The sequence below is a fragment of the Gopherus evgoodei genome, chromosome 6 (assembly GCF_007399415.2).
Source record: "Gopherus evgoodei ecotype Sinaloan lineage chromosome 6, rGopEvg1_v1.p, whole genome shotgun sequence".
In the NCBI taxonomy this organism is placed as follows: Eukaryota; Metazoa; Chordata; order Testudines; family Testudinidae; genus Gopherus; species Gopherus evgoodei.
This window is the reverse complement of record NC_044327.1, coordinates 130,906,084-130,923,017: the sequence shown is the minus strand read 5'-3', so window position 1 is coordinate 130,923,017 and position 16,934 is coordinate 130,906,084. Positions and strand designations below refer to the sequence as shown.

Genomic DNA, 16,934 nt, shown 5'->3' with positions numbered 1-16,934 from the left:
TTACTGTGAAGTTTTGGTGCCTGCTTCCAAAAGAGTCATGGGCACTGGTGCCTTCTGAAAGGTCTGTGTCCCTGAACTAATTACATCATGCCAAATCCTTTGGGCTGTCTCCTTCAACATGCTCACAAAATGTGCCTATGTAGAGGATTTTGGACCACAGATGGAAACAAAAGGCGGCACTGCAGTGCATTCTGAGCTGTGTCTGGGAACTAGAGACGTTAGTCACACATGACAAAATTAAAACTGGGCACCATTTTAGAGTAGGGGCCAGGTGCATTGCTGAGTTCAGTTGGTGGCAGATGAGTGGTGAGCAATATGGGTGTGACGCTTTTCATGGTTACCCAAGGATCCGAGGTGAATTACTACCACCATACAGTGGGAGAAACCCTGTCTGTGCCCCACCAGGGGAAACTCTCCCCAGCCAGTGGCTCCTGGCAGCACTGGTGCTCCCTCCGGCCTCAGCAAGCCCAGCTCTTTCCCTCTGCAGGCTCTCAGTTTACACACCCCAATTTGTTACACTTGAGTGCTCAGTTCTCTATCTTCTGATCACCTGCAATGTACATCGATCCCTGGCCTCCATGGAAACAGTGGACCCCAGTTCACTGGTTTCACTCAGTTCAGCACTCTTCACAGCACACGGCACTTAGGTTGCTAGTAAAACCAGATTGAAGTTTAAAATAAAAGCAAGTATAAGGATTTGGAAACCCAAGGTTACAGTTAAAAGAAAAACACATACCACAATCTATAGCCTATGGTTTTTAACAAGTTACTTTCCTGTGCAGTTCTTGCAGCGCTTGTCCACTTCAGAGAGCTGGGCTCCACTGTTCATGAGACAACTCCTGCTGACAGTCATTCCTCTGTAATGGATAACCACTTGGGCCATTTCTTCTCATGTACTGTCACACACTATTGTTTCTGAGCCCGGGGGGGCCCTGTTGTGAGAACTCTCCTGGGGTTCACTGGCCTTTGTAAATCTCCTGCCTGTATCAAGTTCAGGCAGTAAACGTAGTTGTTCTCCACAGAAGTTCATTGTTTTCATTGTGATTGGGTCAGCTTGCAGATTACCCCTCTCCTCAGCTGATAGATTTCGCTCCCAACAGATTTGGAGCGTAATATCCTGCATATTACAGAGCTCTATAATTGTTTCCAATACAAACATCTCACAATAACCATGCAATCAGCTGGTTCTTAGCTTTTGGCAGAGACCACATACAACCCCCTTCGATACAATATTAAGAAGATGGTTGGGCATAGGGGTAATGTGCCTATGTCTGCCTGTGTTACCATAGGGGTACCAAATCTGGTCATTGCCTAATCATGCCTGTACGTCTAGTGTCAGCCCACAGTGCAGGTTATAGAAATATGAAAATTAAGGTTATGAATTTTCTTTTCAGTGATCCTCTTTCAGTAGTGGATCTTGCTAACCATTCATTTCAACCACTTCGTACACCAGCCACTTTTTCAGATGACATCACAAAATACACATCGTGCAATCAATCTTATTGATGTTGGCTCATACTGTTGTCGCAATATCCAGCATTCTGCAAAACATCTCACGACTGCTTCTGCCTCTGCTGTGGACTGATTATAATCAAGAAGTACAAATCGAAAATGTGTTTTTGTTCATTCAGGTATTTACACACCTTGGCATTTTTATGTGTTTATATGCAGCAGTAGAGGTTACCCTACATCCCGTAAAATAAACAGGCACATGCAGCCATCCCCAGAGAAAAGTCTACGTGCCCCATTCACAGGCTTGTAAATAGTTTTGAACGGGAGCTATTAGTTATACATTCTCTTCCTGTTTAAATCAGACTGAATTCTGCACAGTCATGAAGTAAAATCTTGATTTGGATAAATAATGTAATGTTTCCTATTGCCATAGTGCCTGCCAAATGTCTCATTAAATAGGTGTATGCACTAATTGATAAGCTACTTACAAGGAAAGACAGGAGGAGGAGCTAAATTCTGGAGTCTTCATCTCCAAGGGTGTACCAGTGGTGGAACTCTGCTTGCTCAGTCCAGCAAAGGCTATCCTGTTTGCCATTCTGACTCATCCAGAGCAGTGTCATTGCAACAACTCACTTCACCATCTCCTGCCTACACATACACTTATGCTATTTAGAGTTTCTAGTGTATGCAAATGTTTCCTGTGCTTCTGTCATCACAGTACTGGGGTTTTTTAGTTGGCATTCTGTCTTCAGTTTTGTATCGCATCAAGAGTGTTCAACTTTGGATTCCAGGCACTTCTTTACCTTCTCCCTTCTTATCTTAGGAAGAAGTTCATGGTCACTTAGACTTCGGAGCATTAAAATCTTAAGCATTTTCCTGGAATACAGCATATATACTTCTTTTCTGAGTGCATGCAGCTGTGGATTCTGCGTAGGTGTATGTGCAGAAATTGTTTGCCTAGCAGCACCTGTAGGAGACCACACTTGTGCCTCATAGCCTCTCTCCCACCTCAGCACCCCTCAGTTCCTTCTTACCACCCATGGCTGGAGTCAGAGCTCTATTTGGTTCCTAACCTCACAACCTCTCTATTTCTTAGCAGTTTTTTCTAACTGTATATTGTTAATCAGGACCCCTTGTATAGTGTTAGTTCGATTTAGTGTTAATTAGTTGTAGTTTAAGTAATTCCCTGGTGATGCCCTCACTGGGGTTTAAACATTGTTCATTATATGGCGGAGCGATCCCCAATAACGATCCCCACATGTGGTGCTTGCTGTGCTTAGGTGAAGCCCATACCAAGGAGTGGTGTTCTGCTTGTGAGTCATCTCAGGAGAATACCTGGGTACATCTACTAGAAGAAGAAACAGTTACTTACCATAAGTGTGGTTCTTCAAGACGTGATGCCAACATGTATTCCATGACCCCCCATATATCCCCTCTGCTATGGTGTCAAGTCTCTGGGTGTTTGATGGGAAGGAACTGAGGGGAGTTGGGGCAGCACTGCCTCATAGCCCGTCCCCTGGCTATATGAGCACGAGGCGTGAGCACCACTTCCTATGGGTACTGCTAGGCAAAATTCTCCAGCTGGGTACGCACACACCTAAATGCAATACATGTCTGCATCATGTATCAAAAAAACGCAGTAACCATTTCTTTAAAGTCCACAGGGAGGCCAAGTACCATGTTTCCAATTTAACTGGTTGCAAGAGCTTTATCACTTTTCCTTTGCTTAGGCCATACTCAGAGGGCTGGACCGTGCATGGTCTCTCCCCCCATGCACTATCCTTTGCCTAGCAATCAAGTTCCGATGAGTTAGTCTTGATCGTATCCTCATTCCAAAGTATTTTAGCATCTTTGCAAACTAAAAAGTGCACTTTAAGTTTTACTTTTTCTTGTATGAAACTCTTTGACACTGGCACAATGAGTCAACCTGTCTTAACAGAATTACACTGAACTGTCTGCCTCCATGCAATTCTTGTTGTTATTCCTTGGTATAATTGCTACTTGAGGAGTAGAATAGAGGTCATTCAGCTGGAGCCACAAGGACACCGAAAGCTAGCCTCAGGATACTCCGTACAAATGTAAGATCAAATGGGCTGTTTACTTTTTATGAATTATTTCCCAGACGCTGAATCATTAACAGAATCTAAATGCTTATTGGCTCTATTGCAAAGACATTTCGCTACAATGCACTCACTTGGGCACAGCTTTCCTATTTATTTTTTTCTTTAAACTGGGGGATTCTCTCCAGCTTTGTGGAATTTCTCTCTCATGTAAATAGCTTTCTACTTTTACCTGTTTCTCTAAAACAAAATCCTTCTGTGTGTGCACGTGTTGCTACTTAAAAGACTTCAGTCTTTCTGGTAGCTTCTGATTCTATTATTATTTTCACGGCAAAGAGCTCTCTCGGTCTGTAGCATGTATCCAAATCCAAAGGAATCTGCAGGGGACACCTGCCCTTTGGAGCAAGTTGTAGTTTTTGACGAGGTGGGTTTTCTGTATGTACAGTGGTTGCCATTTAAAATTCTGCATTGGGGAAAACTCATGTCAGGTATCACTGAGATGTGTATGTGCCGGCAAATGCCGATGTTTTAATGGCAAGTGCAATAGTAACCTTCACACATCAACTTCTGTCTGCTCATATCCCCAGAGGTGTTTGGTTTCTATTTAATCACAGTAAAAATGGCTATTTAGAGAGGCCATGGTGGATCTGCCCTTTTGTCTTGTGTTTTGGTCAGAGAGCACAGCTTTGGACCAAATTCTGATTGAATTCTGAAGAGCCCAGTAGTAGGTAAGAAGGCCTGCCACCCATAATATGCTAGATCTGCAATTCCAAGTGTAAATGTGTGGGGTTTTTTGTTTTTTTAAGATATGAAAAAAGTGAGCTTGCAGGAGTAGATTTGCACATATTTAACACCATTACCATCTACTGAAAAGTTACTTTTGCTGCCCATGCTACTGGGCTTAATGTGCAATCATCGGACGCTGCCTAGGATTTGAACATTGATGCAATCAGGTCTGGAAGATAGTCAAAGCAAAATGCCTTACAACTAGTTTGATCCACTATTTGGACATATTCTATGAGATTTTCCAGCTCTTCTTTTCCTATACGGGTAGATACCAATCCACCCTACCCCGCGGCCTCCTGTGCCATTGAATAACTCATGAACAGGGGCCAAAAGGGAAATTAGAGCTGGGTGGAGCTAGGAGCGCCATGGAACAGAGGTGAGATATGTTGGTCTATCTCCCTTGGAGTAATCAGAGAGTTTTTCTGGTTACTCCTTTATGCATAGATGGATTTTCACTTATTTGGTACATCCTCACGTTACAGCCATCATTACTCTGTATTCTGGCATTCGTTTGAATAATTATACCCACCAAGATTCTGATTAATTTTCAACAGGACAAACAGGACTTTGCCACTCTACCTGTCCTTTCTGCTATGTCATTGAACCTCAGGAAGCATCTAAATCCTTGAAGTGCAATTAAAATGCAGTCTTTGAACAGGTGCAAAAGGAGCCCCATGCATGGGGCAATGGTTCATCTTCCTGTCATATTTCAGTGACTGAGGAGTGTCAAGTATATGTCTTTATTAATGGTTATCATACGAACTCTTCCCTTTCTCCCTATAGTCTTACCTTTAAAGATAGGTTGCTTCTGGGGCTAGTTTTGAATACCAGGTAAGAGAGGGAAAAGATAATAGGTGATGAACAGCATAACTAACCTACTATCTGTTTTACTACAGTTCAAATTAGGGACCTATTCTGTATTGCCAGTGTCACAGACCCAGTTTTTTTGGTCTGTCCTAATTTTGTTTAAAAGCACATTGCTAAGGACTTTAATGTGTTTTCAATTCAGCGCTTGTAAATTATGCTAAATCCCTAAGGGAGCCAAAATAACTTATTAAAACCTTGCAAATGTTTTTAACTGCTGCATTCTGTTATTTTCTATTCCGGCAATAGCACAAAGCCCCTGCTGCTGATGGGTGGAGGAACGCAAACCTCCAGGGCCATTAGACTTAACTTGTTTACTGCATTGATATCTATATGTTAAATGACAAGAGTGTTCAGGTTATTGAATAATTTAAAATTCAGCTCTAATTGGTGTCATACGACCTGGAAAAGGCCATGGATGACGCCAGGAGCATGCTGTGAAATTCTTATAAATAATTCATAAATTAGATCATTCATTTGCCTGGATGTCTTGTTAAATGCAGAAATTTGTAAGTAATAACTGATGATATAACACCTGTAAGTATTTAGTTCATATGCTGGAAGGTAATCTACCTTGATGATCTTCTAGCAAAACCTGCCAGAGTATGAGAGTTAATTGCACTAGGGAAAATGCACTACATTTATTTGGGATGGGGCTTTGGCAAAGCATACAGTGCAGATGTTGCATTACGCATTCTCTAAAGCTAGACAACTATTCTGTGTGTGCCTGTGTTAAAAATGCAGCTCATCATTCTGCTGCCCTTATTGCACATGAACTCTAAATGCACTGGGAAATGGTAGTGACCTGCTCTGCTCACAAATAGTATAGTTTTTGAAATATTTATTTAGGTCTTGAACTACTGATTCTTCAGTAAAATGAAGGGCAGGAGTAAAAAATTGAAGTCAGAAGATTTTGATTTTCTGTTTTTATAATGTTGGCAGCACATTGAATGTTAATAGTTAGACCTGGTGCTGTCAAGATTAGTGTGATGGCATATTTTCCACATGCAAGCAGGGTTCTGTATGGTTCTGTTTTGCAAAGCAAACATGTTTCCTTAATTTTAATGGTCAGACATCACATTGCCCTGTATTGCTAGCATTGTGGCTTAATAGGCACTCTACTCACAATATCTTCAGAGACTGAATTTAAAGGGATCTTTAGCTCTCAGTCCTGGTTTTGTATTTTTTTCTTGGAGCATTGTATTATTGATGACTGCTTTAATAGCGAGCTTAAGGACAGTTGGCTCATTATAATGTCATTTTTGAGAAGACTGGTTGCAGACAGTACTTGCAAAGCTAGGGAGAGGGCAGTATGTTTGTTGTGAATAACGATGAATGCTAAAGGAGTCTGCCACCAAAGGCTCAAATGATTTGAGAGTCCAGGTTTCTTGCGCATCTGACTTTCCAAGTACAAACAATGCTAGCAAAGAGAACTAAAAAAGTTGATTGCAGCATATTTTTGTTATAGCTTAAATAGAACATGCATAGTCATAGACCTAGTCGAGGTCCCCCTTGCTGGATGCTCACCAGGCTGCTGTTTGGATACACACATTGGATCCATGTACTTTTAAACTCCCTTCTGTCTGGCTCTGCACAGGTTCCAGTCATGGGTTTTTTCTTTGACCTCTAGGCTCACTCCCTGGGCCTAGACTGTCTCTCTGGTACCACTTCTCAGAGGGAAGACCCTGCAGTCAAGCTGACCTAGGCCCCAAGAACCTCCCAAGACTCCTCAATAACGTCCCAAGAGCTCCATCTGCATGGGTACTATAGTTTATAGTTTAACCCTTTGGGGACATGGGATAGTTGAAGCCAAAAAGACAGACTTTTTACAGAAGAATTTCTGTACCAATCACTCTTTATCTTAGACAGCACAAGAGATGTACAGATCCATGCAAAATAATGATAAACAGCTATACACAGTTCTCTCCATCAGAGTTCTCACTACCCTTCAGTGGGTTTTTTGGGTCTTGGTTGGTGTCTTCTGGGGTTCTCAGGTCTCCTCTGCTGGATCTAATTCTTCCAGTTAAGTTTTCTCTTCTTGTTCGGTTGTTGAGAGAAAGCTGCTCTCTGACCAGCCCTCAGCCTTTTATGACTTCCAGTTCTCACTGCTATGGATCCTCCTGATCAGCCTCAAGTCACCATCCCTCCTACCCTACAGTTGATCAAGGTTTTCCGTCAGGTGCTCTGCTGTTCGGTTACCATCCACCTGGAGTCCAGACTTGGGAAACTGGTTTTACCAAACATTGTTCTACTAAGGCAAGTCCTATTCCATTGTTGATGGTCTTTAATGACCATCTCCTTCAGAGGCAGACACCCAGGTACCAGTGCCCCTTTAACACAAGCAGTATAATGCAAGATTCCAGCAAAAGATAGCCATAAGACATATACATAGAGAGTTCAAGAAATCAAATTAGAATTCATACATAAATGGGTTCCACAAACCATCATAGGTATTCTTTTGCAGTCATATATCGTTGTCTATCCATAGCTCTACCTTTGTGGCCAATTTGCATCTCAGTCCCACCTATGCAGTCCCACTGAGTTCGATAGGATTACACATGAAAAATGCAGCCTTCCTGGCATCCACACATCATTTCTTTGAATATGGACCATTCGTATTATGCCCCTGAATATAGCAATTGTAATCATACATCATTCATGAGGAACACAGCACCTTATCTCCAGCTAGGAAAATAGGCAACTAACCTTTTAAGTTATCTCACTTATCTATGATAGGTATTAATGCAGACAATCATCATACGATCAAAACACTTTATAATGATTCATCTTAGACTTTTTGTAATGGAGATTTTAATAAAAGATTGTGCAATAAAAAGAAGAGAAAAGGTAAAGCTGGACTTCAGTAGATCTTACTCATTTATTTCAAAACTTTCATTTTGTACCTTCTTCTAGGGAAATTCTTTCTTAATAACAATTTCAGAGAGTAGTTCCTTTACAAGACTTTATACAGTAGTTAAACTGTGTCTGTAGTTAAAAAAGAGACTGTGTTAAAATGGCACCAGTTTCTTCCCCACACTTGTTTTCTGAGGCGTGTTTAGAATTATTTTTTGTTTTAGTGACAAAAATAAGTGTTTGTTACTTTTCATCCCTGCTAGCACTGCAGAGTTAGCACAGCTGAGAGAATAGAGTATGAGCTGGAGTCTCTTCTGGCTTGCACTTCAACACTGTGCTTGTTAATTTCATTCCAGTTTCAGAATCTGTATGTAAAATGTATGTTAGTTACGTTAGTAATGTGTGCCAGTGGCACTCTTCAAGATATCATCCTGTGTCACACCACTCGTTTTGGCTGTCTGTAAGGTTCTCTTCACCTTCAAGTAGTATCCCTGTGGCTGCTCCACTTCAGGTGTGCATATGCCTTCGATTGGAGATGTTTGTTAGTAGAGTCCATTCGGCCCGAACACGTGCCCTACAAATCCTCATGCCCCGCACCAAGGCTGTCTAAGGCTGTGCAGACAAACTGGCCCCAGTTCCTTCTCCACTGCCTTGCCCTAAAATGGACCTGTAGCCTGTCTGCTTCCAGCGTGCCTTGTCCTATTAGAATCTTTTCCTTAGTGTTAGTTTATCTTAATAAGTTGTTAGTTAGTTTAGTTTTTAGTGATAGGAATGGCTCCCCCCTGCTTCTCCCATTAGGGAGACTTGCCTTTCCTCGGGAGTGCATTCTTGGTTCTCCAGGCTTCAAACGTTGCCTCACTTGCCACGAGTCTATCCTGGTTATTGTTGACCACTTCAGGGGCCTCTGTTACCTAGGAGAGTTGCACATCCCACAGGAGTGTAACTTCTGTTTAGCCCTGAAATCTAGGTTCAGAGAGAACTGAGAGATCAAGTTGAGGCATCTGATGATTGAATGCTCCCTTCGCCCTGCATCAGAGTACGGCAATTGCTGGGCAGATCTATTGCTCCTTCGGTCCAGGCCCAACACTCCCCTAAGAAGGAGAAGGCTTCATAGTCCTTTAAAAGACCCAGGAAGAGAGTCTGTGACTACCTCGTAAGGAGTCTGTTCCAAAAAGACCTTGGTCTCCCGCTCAGTCAGTGATCTCAAAATCGTCAACTTCTAGATCCAATACTGTGGAGGCTGCAGGTTCCTCCAGGACCGCCAGGGCCAGAAGCTCCTCCAAGAGAAAACCAAGAAGTTCCTCCAAGAGCGAGCAAACAGCTCTGAGAGAGTCTCAGGATGGACCAAGCATGACAGGGACGGCAAGGAGGGACATTCCTCCAGACAAGTCCTATCAGATGCACCTCTACCACTGGTACCATATAAATTGAAACATCTATGTCTGGCATCCTCCTTGGAGTATTCTAACTCTCAGTACCATCTACTGCCAGACAAGTTATCACGTTGGTACCGACATGCCATTCAGTACTCAAAGGACTTAACTGTAGTGGAGGAACCATAGTGTACATTGATCATGGGCATCAAGGATCCCAGATACTGAGAGTAGTTCAGTCTCTGGACTCTCATTTATCACTGGTACCACCCAATTCACCACCATTATCAACTGGGGCTTCTCCACTGCTCTTTGAGGAGGAGGGTGAAGAGGACTTCCATTCAGCCTCTCCTAACCATCCTTTCTGTGTGGGTCACAGAGATAGAGAGGAATCCAGGACAAGACATCACAAGTGGTGAGAGCAACCCTGGGTGCCACCCCTCCCCTGTATGGACCCTCCCCTCGCCTCCTGTCATGGTCATATTGGGATTCCCTGGCTGCTTACCAACAGCAATGGTCAAGAGCTCCGAATCTAGCCCAGTAGGATAATGGGGGAGACAATCTCTACCACCTCAGACCATTCCCCAGCAGGGGAGACATTTGAGGAACAGGAAGCTAGAGCAGATGAGGAGACTACTTCTCAAACCACTACCTTCTCATCATCCCGATGAAGCAGGAATGCCTCTTCCACTGTCTATGGCTGATGACTTTAAGCAATTCCAAGACCACATCAAGTGCATGGCAGACTCCTTTAAGATACCACTCAAAGAGGTCAAGGAATTGCAACAAAAGTTATTGAATACCCTTCAATTGGCAACATTGATCAGAGTCACCCTTTCAATTAATGAGGTGATCTTGGATTCTGTGAGGGGGGATTGTCAAATCCTGAAACAATGACACCAACTTGCAGGAGTCAGGAGCAGGACGATGCCCTGTCACAATGGAGTGCAGTAGAATATCAGAGCTTTCAGTTATAAACTGCTTGAAGTAGTGTTCTTGTCCACTTGTAACGTTGCAGAGTCCTGTTCAGTGCAGGACACCTCTACTGAACAGGTAAACTCTATGCCCTCTGTGATAGACCCAGGCCAGTTGGGAACAGCAGAATAGTAGAAGGGGAATATACTGGCCGCTGGCTAAGCAGTTTTCTGTTCCCTGAGTGACCAGAGCAGGGGCTGCTTCAGGCTAATGAGAACACCTGACTCCAATTAACCTGCTAAGAGTCAGGTGAGGCCGTTAAGCACCTGACTCTAATTAGAGCCCCTCAGATGCTATGAAAGGGCTCACTCCAGTCAGGCCAGAGGTAGCCAGGGAACCAGAGGAGAGGAAGTGAGTGCGTGGAACTGCGACCAAGAGGTGTGCAACTTTGTCACAGCACAAACCATCGAGGACTCATACCTTGAGGAGAAGAATCTTTATGTTGGGGTGAAGCACCTGAGAGCGAGGATGAGGGAAACATGGAACAAGGAGACAATTGAAACAGGCAAGGATACCACACCTGTCTTGGCCGCATAGGCACTATCTGGACAACCTTTTCCTTGTCCTGCCTGATCTTGTTCATCACTTTTAGAATCAGAGGGCTGGGGGAAATGTGTAATACAGGCCCTTCATATCTCCAAAAGAGGGCTGAAGGCTGTGTGATCAGGCCAGGAGTGGATGTTCTGACAGCACAGCAGTGTAAAAGGCACCCCAGGCTAGAGAATTAAGGGGAGACAGCTGTTCAACAGTCCAGATTGTACCCTAGGGAATGTCACAGGTATCATTTGAGTTTAATGTGAACCAGATCATACAGTTACCTGCTTTATTTCCCCCAACACCAGTAACTCAGGATGGGAAGCTTCCTTCCATACATAAGATGACAGATAGGACCAAACTATTCTGGAAGTCTCCTAGATTATTTGTCTTCATTGCAGACAGATATAATGGGTCCGCTATTTCTGCCCAGAGACTATCAAAGTGGATTTCGAGGTGTGTTATTGCTTGCTGTGAGATTGCCAACACTCAGCCTCCTGCTAGGATTCTGGCTATCTCTATGAGGTCACAGTCAACTTCTGTGGCCTTACTTAAGTTGGTTTTAGTTGGTGTTGGTCCTGCTTTGAGCAGGGGATTGGCCTAGATGACCTCCTGAGGTCTCTTCCAACCCTAATATACTATGATTCTATGATTAAGGACACTGTAGTACCTGAAATCTGCAGGACTTCTGTGTGGTCTCCAATACATACTTTCTCCAAATACTATTTCTTGGTCTGTGCCCCTAAATCTGAGACGGCAATGAGCAGCTCTATCTTCTATACTAGACTCTACACCGAAGCAACCTCCTCCTGACAATACTGCTCAGAAGTCACCTGAAATTGAGTGCCCAGAGGGACACTGCTTGAAGAAGGAAAGGCTACTTACCTTGTGCAGTAGTTCTTGGAGATGTGGGTCACTATGAGTACTCAACTACCCACCCTCTTGCCCCTCTGCTTCAGAGTTTCCTTAGTTGGACTTAGTGGTAGAGAAGAAACTGAGGGCAGTTCACCCTCACAGTCGTGCATAGCCTCAGTGCAAGGCACAAGGATGTGTAAGGCACATTTGCAGGCTGAACGGACGCAGCTAATGAAAATCTCTGATTGAAGGTGCATGGGGCGCATGCACACCTGAAGTGGAGCATCCATAGGAACACACATCTTGAAGAACTACAGTTACTACACAGGGCGAGTAACCTTTCCATTTCACCTTTCTGCATACTCTACCCAATTAATAGTCTCCTCTGTTTATTTCAAAAAACTTCTAAAAACCCACCTATGGAGTCATGCTTAGGATACAGTCTGTAATGATTATATCACACCGTGTGTTTCTTTTCTTTGTCTTCTAATGTATCATATTGATTAATTTCATTAAAGACAGGCGCGATAGGTGAAATTGAAGTTGATGGGAGTTTTGGAGGAAGTCAGTGGGTCCAGGATTTCACCTGTATAAATATACAGATGTTACTAGTTTGTTCTTCAATCATAAGTTCGCTAGAATTGTTACTTTGGGGAAAATATACTGTTTTACATAGGAAGAAACTCCCTTTGAAGTCAATGGGGATTTGGCCTACATAGAGACTGTAAGATCTGATTTTGTTACTTGTTTCACATAAACAACATAAATAACAATATGCCTACTGTATCAGTGTGTATATTGCTACTGCAGAGCACATCCACAGCTTGTTTTTAAGAGAATTTTGTAGAAATTGGAGATTGTCTGAGTAAGCTGCAACTCGTCTGTGTGTGCGTGTGCATTTGTGTGTGTGATGTAGGGCCCAGTATTTGTTTATACTTTATTCTGACTCCCTCAGCAGAAATTACAAGGATTGCAATAAGAGATTCATAGTGCTTCCGCATGTTTTCCGTTATAGCTCTTTCAAAATTATGTGAACTGATTTTAGCGTATGTATATTTCTGTGTGGCAGTTTCACATTGGATCGAATCATATTAACTCCATATATCAAAAGCAGCAGTTTATCTTTTGTTTGTTTACATTTTAGCTAAAGGAAGGTATGTCATTAAATAATATATAGAAAGAATGGGAGAGCTCCCAACATGGGGAAGCACATCTGTTCCATCACAACCCATCGTGGCTCTCATGTGTTCCCTAGGCAATATCTGTTCTAAACTCATCTAATAAAAGTACCTAATTCCTCATGTTCACAATGCAGAAGTGAGTGTGTCTTAGAATTCTCTTCCTCTTTCCCTCTGCCACCTTGTCCTGCGCATCACAGATTGTTTATAGTGTGCCCTGCCCTGATAATCCAACTCAGGTGTGGATGTCACTCTAGTTTTTAAATGGTTGGTGCCATTCTTCTATAGTTTTCTATTTAAGCATTGACAGAAATTAACATAACTTGCCAAGTTGTTGCTTGATTTCCCCTGCCCATCCCACCCAAAATTAGTTAATTTATCTTACAGGATTGACCTTGAGTGGCCTTTAAAGCCATGTGAAACTGGAAACGAGACTTCCTCGTAGTACTACAGCCTCAGTCCTCTAGAGAAATTAAAAAACACTACTTGCATTCCGTGATATTAATGAGAATCCTCCATCCCCCGCAAGCATACGGTAACTGTGAAATAACAGTAAAGTTTCTCTGGCTTGTTATGAAGTATTTAAATGTCAATGCTATTTCTGAGACCATCAGGGCAGATTTAATGGTGACCAGGGTCAACAAATGCTAACTGGAACCTCCCTTTTAGGGCCTCGAGGGACTTTTAATCGAGTCTCAGTCACGAAGTTAATTTGCAGTGTGGGCCTTTATCCTTAAATCTGCTCCTGGCAATTATTTTATACTATCCCTGTTCATGTGCTGAGATTTCTTAACAAACTTTGGTCCCTTTAGTCAATAAAACAAACTGGTAAAATAAGGAAATCTTGGGTATTTTATTTTTAGGGATCTCTTATTTTTTTCCTTTTCCATTTGGCTTAAAGACTTAAGGAGGGTTGGATATCGTTCATCAAAACCTCAGAGCTGTGGCCAGGGGGATTGTTTGAGAGCAACTGCATGCGCTCCCAGCCCTGGTCCTGAGCAGTTTGGGAACCAACCCAACTTGCTGTCCTGTTTCCCCAAGAGTGCCCTAAACTCAGTAAGGTGAGAAGTGAGATGTTACTCCTGAGGGAATTCTGTGCAAAAAAATTAAATATTTCAATATTTTAAAATTCTGCAAAATTCTCCATATTTTATTTATCAAAATAACACGATATAATCATACCATTTTAAATGATTTGCTGACAACTATTTTGAAATGAATTACCAAAATAATTGAAAATGATGTGATTATATTTTTATTGTGTTTGTTATTTTGATAATTAAAATATACAGAACTTTGCAGAATTTTAATTTTTTGGTGGAGAATTCCCTTCAGAGTACCAGGGTTCTGTGTGGCACCATCTGGGTGCAGGCAGCTTGGTGCGGGGCCTCGGTCCAGGGGGGAATCTGGATGCACAGTGGTTTGGTGAGGGATCTGAGGTGCAGGGGGAACGAGACTCTGCAGGGGAGTCCAGGTGAAGGTGGTTTGGGCTCAGCAGAGAGGGCTGTGGGAGTGGGGGTCAGGGTGCAGCTGGTTGGAGCTCAGTGGGTAGGGGTCCAGATGTGGGGGGCTCCTAATGCAGAGGGTGAGGCTCAGCTAGGTGAGGTTTGGGGGACTCAGTGGGCACTTCTGGGTGCAGGGGACTCCTGATGTGAAGGGGGCTCAGTGGGGGGGAATTCTGGGTGGGTGGGGGAGGGGTCATTGTACAAAGAGCTGTTCCACCTGTCTGGCCAATCCCTGTGCATTCAGACCTCTCCACACCCAACAGCCCCCCTCACTGAGCCGAACTCTTCCCCCCTCAAGTCTCTCACCCCCCCCACCCCCCCGCAGTGCAGAGCTTCCTGCAGCCAGGGGAAGTTTCTGGGGCTTGATCTGACCCAACCCCAGATGGAAGGGGGAGGGAGTTCTCCATCTCCCACCCCCCCAGCTAGGACTAATGTCCCTGGGCAGCCAGGGCCTCCCCAGACCCCCCTCCCACCAGTGATTTGCCTCTCCTCCCTACAGCTTCCTAAACAGATGTGCCCGAACTGTCCAGCAGCTGGGTAGGGGGTGAGTGAGTACTGGTGCAGCTTCTCTTTGTTTCTCCATTTTCTGAAAGGAAGCAAAGGGAATCTGCAGGGGTGGGGCACATTTTTCTGCTGCATTGCAATTGCATGGAATTTCTCGTGAGTAAATGTGTAACATGTAGCTACAGGATTATTTTATGGTCTCTTCTCTTATATCCCTTAACATCTTGCACCCCATATTTTATTTCTTGCCAGAAATCCCTTTCTGTGTGGTGTCTAATTTAGATTATAAAGTACTTTTCAGCTTGGAGAAGAGGAGACTAAAGGGGGATATGATAGAGGTATATAAAATCATGAGTGGTGTGGAGAAAGTAAATAAGGAAAAGTTATTTACTTGTTCCCATAATATAAGAACTAGGGGGTCACCAAATGAAATTAATGGACAGCAGGTTTAAAACAAATAAAAGGACGTTCTTCTTCATGCAGCGCACAGTCAACTTGTGGAACTCCTTACCTGAGGAGGTTGTGAAAGCTAGGACTAAAACAGGTTTAAAAGAGAACTGGATAAATTCATGGAGATTAAGTCCATAGATGGCTATTAGCCAGGATGGGTAAGGAATGGTGTCCCTAGCCTCTGTTTGTCAGAGGGTGGAAATGGATGGCAGGAGAGAGATCACTTGATCATTGCCTGTTGGGTTCACTCCCTCTGGGGCACCTGGCACTGGCCACTGTCAGTAGACAGAATCCTGGGCTAGATGGACCTTTGGTCTGACCCAGTATGGCCATTCTTACATTCTTATGTCCTTGGGACATGGGAGTGAGTTTTTATTTGTCTGTAAAATCATCATGCACAGCAATGGCACCAAACAAATAAAACAAACAACTCTGATTGCCTTCTGGCAGCATGTTGAATTCTGGTAGGTTGCCCTGCCAGCCCCTCTGACTTCTGAAATATTTTAATGTCCTGCACTTTTCACCCAGTCCTAGCATCAGACTTTTCATGCACATTTAGTGCTGACGCTAATGCAGATGCCTCCAACTCATTGGGTTTCATGGGGCAAAACATGGCATGTGCGGCTTTCATTCATATGGTGAAAAGTAAATTTTTGTAAAAACATAACTGAAAATAATCAAATATCAGTATTTAAGGGATAATCTACATTATTTTATTTTCTGTGAGGCCTACAAGGCACTTAATATGAAGGCGCTGAGGGGCAGTCAAATAGATTTGATATGTTGGTTTATTTAAAGAATGTAAATAATGCATACAAAAACTGTACATAGTTAGATTAGATTCCTCTTCATCTCTTTTTATGTTGCTTGCATTCTTAAATCTAAGATCTTTGGGGCAGAGATTGTCTTCCAGTGCATATGGACAGCAGCTAATCTCATTGTGTGTGTTACCAGAATACAAATTATAGTTTTCTGTCCATCAGTGACCACCAAATTTCAGCTTGCTTGCTGCTGCTAAAGTAGTTTGTTTATCTTTAACAAACCTGGCTTCTGCAATTAAACACAATTAAATCTCTGACAAAGAGCCTGAGGGCTGAAACAGAGTTTAAATGCAATATGTTACTGAAATTAACGCACACATCTAGGAAAAGTGATTCACTGCTGTTCTGATGTGCACAGCAACACAAATGCTTAATTGCCAAGACAAACCGCGGTGCAAGGATATTCCAGGATATAAGCAGGATTTTGATGTCCCTGACATAATAGCCATGAGTATAACACACCCACTACGAGTTCACTGTTCATTGGGATGACAAATGTGAATTACAACTGCTTTCTTTTTGCAGAGTTTTATCAGAGTATAATCACTTGCCCAACTTAATTGAAAAATCACTTACATTTATAGCTGAATTTAAACATGTTTTTTTATTTAAATGACAGCTTTTGAAGTAGAACCATATTTTTACGGAAAGTGGTCGGTTTTTATCTGTGTTTCTGTAAAGACATTTCAAAAACTCTCATCAAATTTCCGGCGGTAAGTAATAT

The 16,934-nt window shown here is 42.9% G+C and overlaps 1 protein-coding gene across 1 annotated transcript in view; it reads left to right on the top strand.

The window, feature by feature from the left end:
• KIAA1328 (KIAA1328 ortholog) overlaps nucleotides 1–16,934 on the top strand; it is a 254,190-nt gene that overhangs the window by 157,468 nt on the left and 79,788 nt on the right. The gene's annotated exons all lie outside the window — the stretch shown is intronic.